We start from the raw sequence: 6,244 nt of genomic DNA on the forward strand, positions 1-6,244 counted from the left end.
TAAATGAATGTATTAATTTACATGTAAATATAAGAAGGGGAGGGGAGCATACATTTGTGGTCAGGGTTCTCTGCGCTGTGTTATTATTTATGAGAAGGTAGAAAATAAATTGATGCCAGCCCAGATAAGACGGAGAGACAGTTCAGTGCTTCCCTTGTCTTCCCAATACTGTGTCCAATAGCACTTCCCAATTTGCTACATCCAATTGCCTCATACTTATCAGGAGCAACCAGCCTAGCAGCAGCGGGAACCTTCACCTAGTCCCCCTCCCCTCTCTGTCCAGACATTGCTGTTGTGAGGATAAAATGTCTGTTTTATTAAAAGTGCCATTGAAAAACAACAGTGACCCCTAATGTTTGAATGTGTCATTGCCTCAACATCAGCAGATATACTGTTCAATAGATACGCTTCCATACACAATTATTTAGTAGTGAAGTTAAATCTTTTAAATTGGTTCTATACTCCAGCATTTTGAATTTGAGATCAAATGTTTTATATGAGGTGACAGTACAGAATGACACCTTTTATTTGAGGGTATTTTCATACACATGTTTTGCCGTTTATAAACTCAAGCACTTAATGTATCTGGTATCTGTATCCCCCATTTGAAGGTGTCATAAGTATTTGGACAATTCTCTTAGTTCAATTTAGTCAAAAGTTTAGTACTTGGTCTCATATTCCTAGCATACAATGACTAAATCAAGGTTGTGACTCTACAAACTTGTTGGATGCATTTGCATTTTGTTTTGGTTGTGTTTCAGATTATTTTGTGCCCAATAGAAATGCATGGTAAATAATGTATTGTGTCGTTTTGGAGTCACTTTTATTGTAAATTAAAATAGAATATGTTTCTGAACACTTCTACATTCATTACGGATAATCATGAATGAATCATGAATAGTGATGAGTGAGAAAGTTACAGATGCACAAAGATCATGTCCCCAAAACATGTTAACCTTGCATTATTACCAATAACAAGGGAGGTTAGCATTATTTGGGGGGTATGAAATTTACACCTCTGTAACTTTTGACTAAATGTAATAAAACTATAAGTTAATTTGTCAAAAATACTTATGACACCTTCAAATGGTGGAACTAGATACATAAAATGTTTTAATTTCTAAACGGTAAATTATATTTATAAAAATACCCTCAAATAAAAGGTGACATACTGTATTGGTGCCTCATATAAAACATTCAATCAGTGCAAAATCCTGAGTATAGAGACAATTCAGCAAAATGTAAAGCTTCACTAAATAATTACATAGGGGAGTGTATGTATGGGGAAAAAGCATTCCCAGGAACCTTACTATTCAGCATCCATCCCTTCACCCATCCCTGTTAACTAGGATAGGATATAAAAAAGGTACATTTGTAAGAATTGTTTATTATAACTGTATCATAAACAATGCATGCATTTATTATGACTGCTTATTGTTCACATACACTGAGCATACTCTTTCCATGATAGACTGACCAGTGAATCTATGAAAGCTATGAGCCCTTATTGAGGTCACTTGTTAAAACCACTTCAATCAGGGTAGTTGAAGGGGAGGAGACAGGTTAATTAAAGAAGGATATTTAAGCCTTGAGACAATTGAAACATGGATTGTGTATGTGTGCAATTCAGAGGGTGAATGGGCAAGATGAAAGATTTAAGTGCCTTTCAAACGGGTTATGGTAGTATGTGCCAGGCACATCGGTTTGTGTCAAGAACTGCAAATCTGCTGTTTTTTTTCACGCTCAACAGTTTCCTGTGTGTATCAAGAATGGTCCACCACCCAAATACATCCAGCCAACTTGATACAACAGCATTTCTAAGTTTTATAGAAAAAAAAATCAAGTGAAAAAGTTCTACCTGATGACATCATCAAAAGTTAAAACATTTTAAAAACAGTGATTTTGCAAACACTAGGATGTGGGGAGCAAGACAAATACCCTCCCTCTAGCTAGAAAGTTGTTGCAGGTTTTGAAAATCACAGTTTTTCTTCATTTTAATCCTACCTTGTGATGTCGACAAAACAAAATACGTTGGTAAAATGTATTATGCGAGAAATGGTGGTGGAAGCGCTTTTATGATAACCATTAAAACGAAGTGAATTTGGAGTCACGTGATGACATGTTGCGTGATCCTGTCACTACGACTCGTCAGGAAAGGTTGCAGTTTATTAGGCTACAGATGAAATTAGTGATGATGAACTTCACAGGGTGGTAAAAGTGCAAGGTGATGAGTTTTATGCTGCTTTCCAATAAATATCAATTGTCTTATTCTGGTGACATGATCATCGATGCTTGACTGCCTTTTGACAAATAAAAATAATCTCGCTCTTTTGTCCATAATAATATATACATGTAAATATTCCCGCACTGTATCAGCGAGCTGTTGGCTAGAGCGCACATGCCAACAATACCATAGTGAGCACACTTCCTGTATAACACAATTGTTTTTGTGAGAAAACCATCAGTAGAATAAAATGCAATGGAAACACATTTAAATTGTATTTTTTATTCGGTACATAGAAATGAAACTGCAAAAGTTATTTTTTATATGCAATACGTCATCACACAGCCTTTTATCTACACAATTGCACAATTTTTCCCCTCAAAGCTATTTTGTGGAATAATTCAGACATAACTGTAAGGAATAAGTCATTGTTCTACCCCAGCTGGCATGAGAGAAATATTGACTTTGTTCTTGATATTTTCGACAACAAGGGTAATATTCTCACATATGAACAATTTATAACATTGAAAGAGTTTCCAATACCTTTCAGAGAGTTTATTTCTGTGATCAAAGCCGTTCCCAGTGGTATAACTACACTTATGAAAAGTCATCTTAATTTTGGGAATGATCACTTGAGAAATCTTGTTGTAATAAATACACTGCTGAAAAAAAGGGAACACTAAAATAACACATCCTAGATCTGAATGAATGAAATATTCTTATTGTCTTTACATAGTTGAATGTGCTGACAACAAAATCACACAAAAATGATCAATGGAAATCAAATTTATCAACCCATGGAGGTCTGGATTTGGAGTCACACTCAAAATTAAAGTGGAAAACCACACTACAGGCTGATCTAACTTTGATGTAATGTCCTTAAAACAAGTCAAAATGAGGCTCAGTAGTGTGTGTGGCCTCCACGTTCCTGTATGACCTCCCTACAATGCCTGGGCATGCTCCTGATGAGGTGGCGGATGGTCTCCTGAGGGCCCCCCAAAGAAATGCCACTCCACACCATGACTGACCCACCGCCAAACCGGTCATGCTGGAGGATGTTGCAGGCAGCAGGACGTTCTCCGCAGCATCTCCAGACTCTGTCACATGTGCTCAGTGTTTACCTGCTTTCATCTGTGAAGAGCACAGGGCGCCAGTGGCGAATTTGCCAATCTTGGTGTTCTCTGGCAAATGCCAAACGTCCTGCACGGTGTTCGGCTGTAAGCACAACCCCCACCTGTGGACGTCGGGCCCTCATACCACCCTCATGGAGACTGTTTCTGACCGTTTGAGCAGACACATGCACATTTGTGGCCTGCTGGATGTCATTTTGCAGGCCCCTGGCAGTGCTCCTCTTGCTCCTCCTTGCACAAAGGCGGAGGTAGCGGTCCTGCTGCTGGGTTGCTGCCCTCCTACGACCTCCTCCACGTCTCCTGGTGTACTGGCCTGTCTCCTGGTAGCGCCTCCATGCTCTGGACACTACGCTGACAGACACAGCAAACCTTCTTGCCACAGCTCGCATTGATGTGCCATCCTGATGAGCTGCACTACCTGAGCCACTTGTGTGAGTTGTAGACTCCGTCTCATGCTACCACTAGAGTGAAAGCACCGCCAGCATTCAAAAGTGACCAAAACATCAGCCAGGAAGCATAGGAACTGAGAAGTGGTCTGTGGTCACCACCTGCAGAACCACTCCTTTATTGGGGGTGTCTTGCTAATTGCCTATAATTTCCACCTGTTGTCTATTCCATTTGCACAACAGCATGTGAACTTTATTGTCAATCAGTGTTGCTTCCTAAGTGGACAGTTTGATTTCACAGAAGTGTGTTTGACTTGGAGTTACATTGTGTTGTTTAAGTGTTCCCTTTATTTTTTTGAGGAGTGTATATAAGACAAATTCTTAATTCAAAAAACCAACTTACACCGAGAGGAAAGTTTTTCTGGAACATGCTTATTCCTGACATTGTCTGGAAAAATGCATGGTTAAGACCTTACAAATACTGTATACCAAACAAAGTTAAGGAAGTGCACTTCAACATTTAGCATAAGATATATCCATGTAATTCTATGATGTCCAAATTTGTGGCTATTGATATCTGTGTTTTCTGTGAAAAAGAAGGTGAGAATCTGTCTCACTTGTTCTTTGAATGTAAATTTGTGTTTGCAAAGTACTTATTTACCATTATGAACACTGCCTATAATTTTAACATAAAGTATATAATATGTTACTATTGCAATGACAATAATGAATGGTGTAGAAAAGTGGTGGTATTGTAATAGGGCGCTCCATCCCAGTCCATTTGATGTTGAGATGTATACAGGTCCGATCTGTTGTCATTTTCTTATGGCGTCCACTCTAAAAGTGCAATAAGACACCATTATTAACCAGTTTTAATCCAACCATTTAATGCAGCTGAATTACCTGATGCATTTCAAAAAAACTCACGACAGGTTTTATGCAAACAGATCATTTGAATGATGTCGGTGACATGATGATCGTTGATCGGCTGTCAATTATCAAATAATCTGTCTTTTATCCGCATCTCATCATATCTTTTATCCGCATCTCAACTGTCTAGACCAGAGCATACGCCAAAACCAGATTGGGCATATTTTCTATAATATTGCAACAATTTATGTGACAAAACCATCAGTAAAATCTAAAATGTAATGGAAACCCATTTAACTTGGGCAATTAAAGAACAACTGCCCCTAAAAAGCAACTTCTCGTTTTGAAAACTTTATGTGGCATTGATAAGAGTAAGAAACATTTATTATTGTGTGAAAACTGTAAATGGGATCATTTTGGTCATAAAGTCAGTCTCATACAAAACTGAGATTTGCGAGATAATATGGAAAAAGGGCATGTCACGGAATGAAGGGTATAGTAATCATTTTCCTTGGGCTGGGTTTATTTCCACATACCCACAGCTGGCAGCACCCAAGTAATCATCAGTTCAGAGCTCAGCTGGATGTGACCCGACTGCAATGCCCATGGTCAATTTAGGTTAACAGTTGATATCCCTATGGGGGCTAGTTAGGGACCATCAGTAAATTACACAATATACATGGGGCAAAATTTTAAAAGGTCAATAGCTCCAAATTTCAATGACTTAAAACCACAGAACCAACAATAAATTGTAGAAATTCATATACAAATATTGAAAGCATTTAAATGGAAATGTCAAAAATGTTCTACTTCATATTCATTATCTCCAGCATCACCCCAACATCAACATAAGCGAAAATGCAAATTTCTATGTCTTGTAGTAAAAAAAGATAAGTGTTTCCAATGACATCAACCAGTTAGTCGACAATTAGTAGGCAGACCCTACTCACAATTGGTCAATAACACTGATGATGTCATTGGAAACACTTATCTTCCTTTACTACAAAACATCACATATGTTGATTGTTGAATTATTTTATGTAACCTTTATTTTGAGAGGGAGTCAAAGCTGAGACCAAAGTCTGTTTTCCAGATGACCCCTGTACAGAACCACAAAACACATCAAAATACAATAAACACATTCAAATACATGTTATTATACACAACAATACACAAAAAGCAAAACACAATCATAAAAACAGACACATTCTTCAGTAAAATGGTCCCCTAACAACTGTCTGAAATGACCTAGAGGCAACAATTCCTCCAATTTTAATTTTACAATTGTATTGTAGATCATTCCACTCGTAAGGTGCAAGGAAATGAAAGGCTGATTTACCTAACTCTCTAGACACCCAAGGAGTCTCCAGAGTTAACAAACCTTGTGACGGGGTTTGATAACTTGTCATTTTAAATCATGACAGTGATAAATAAGTAAGTCGAAAGTTTGAGGAGCAGAGCTTTGTAAACAAAAAGAGTATAATGATATGATCTACATGACTTCAAAGGGGTCCAGCCAACCTTTTGGTAAATAATACATTGATGAGTAATAAAACAGTCTCCTGTGATAAAACAAATATGGTGAATATGAAGTTAAAAAATTGTGAAGATTCCCTTTATCGAGTACTCAAAGG

The sequence above is a fragment of the Oncorhynchus keta genome, chromosome 27 (genome assembly GCF_023373465.1).
Source record: "Oncorhynchus keta strain PuntledgeMale-10-30-2019 chromosome 27, Oket_V2, whole genome shotgun sequence".
Classification (NCBI taxonomy): domain Eukaryota; kingdom Metazoa; phylum Chordata; class Actinopteri; order Salmoniformes; family Salmonidae; genus Oncorhynchus; species Oncorhynchus keta.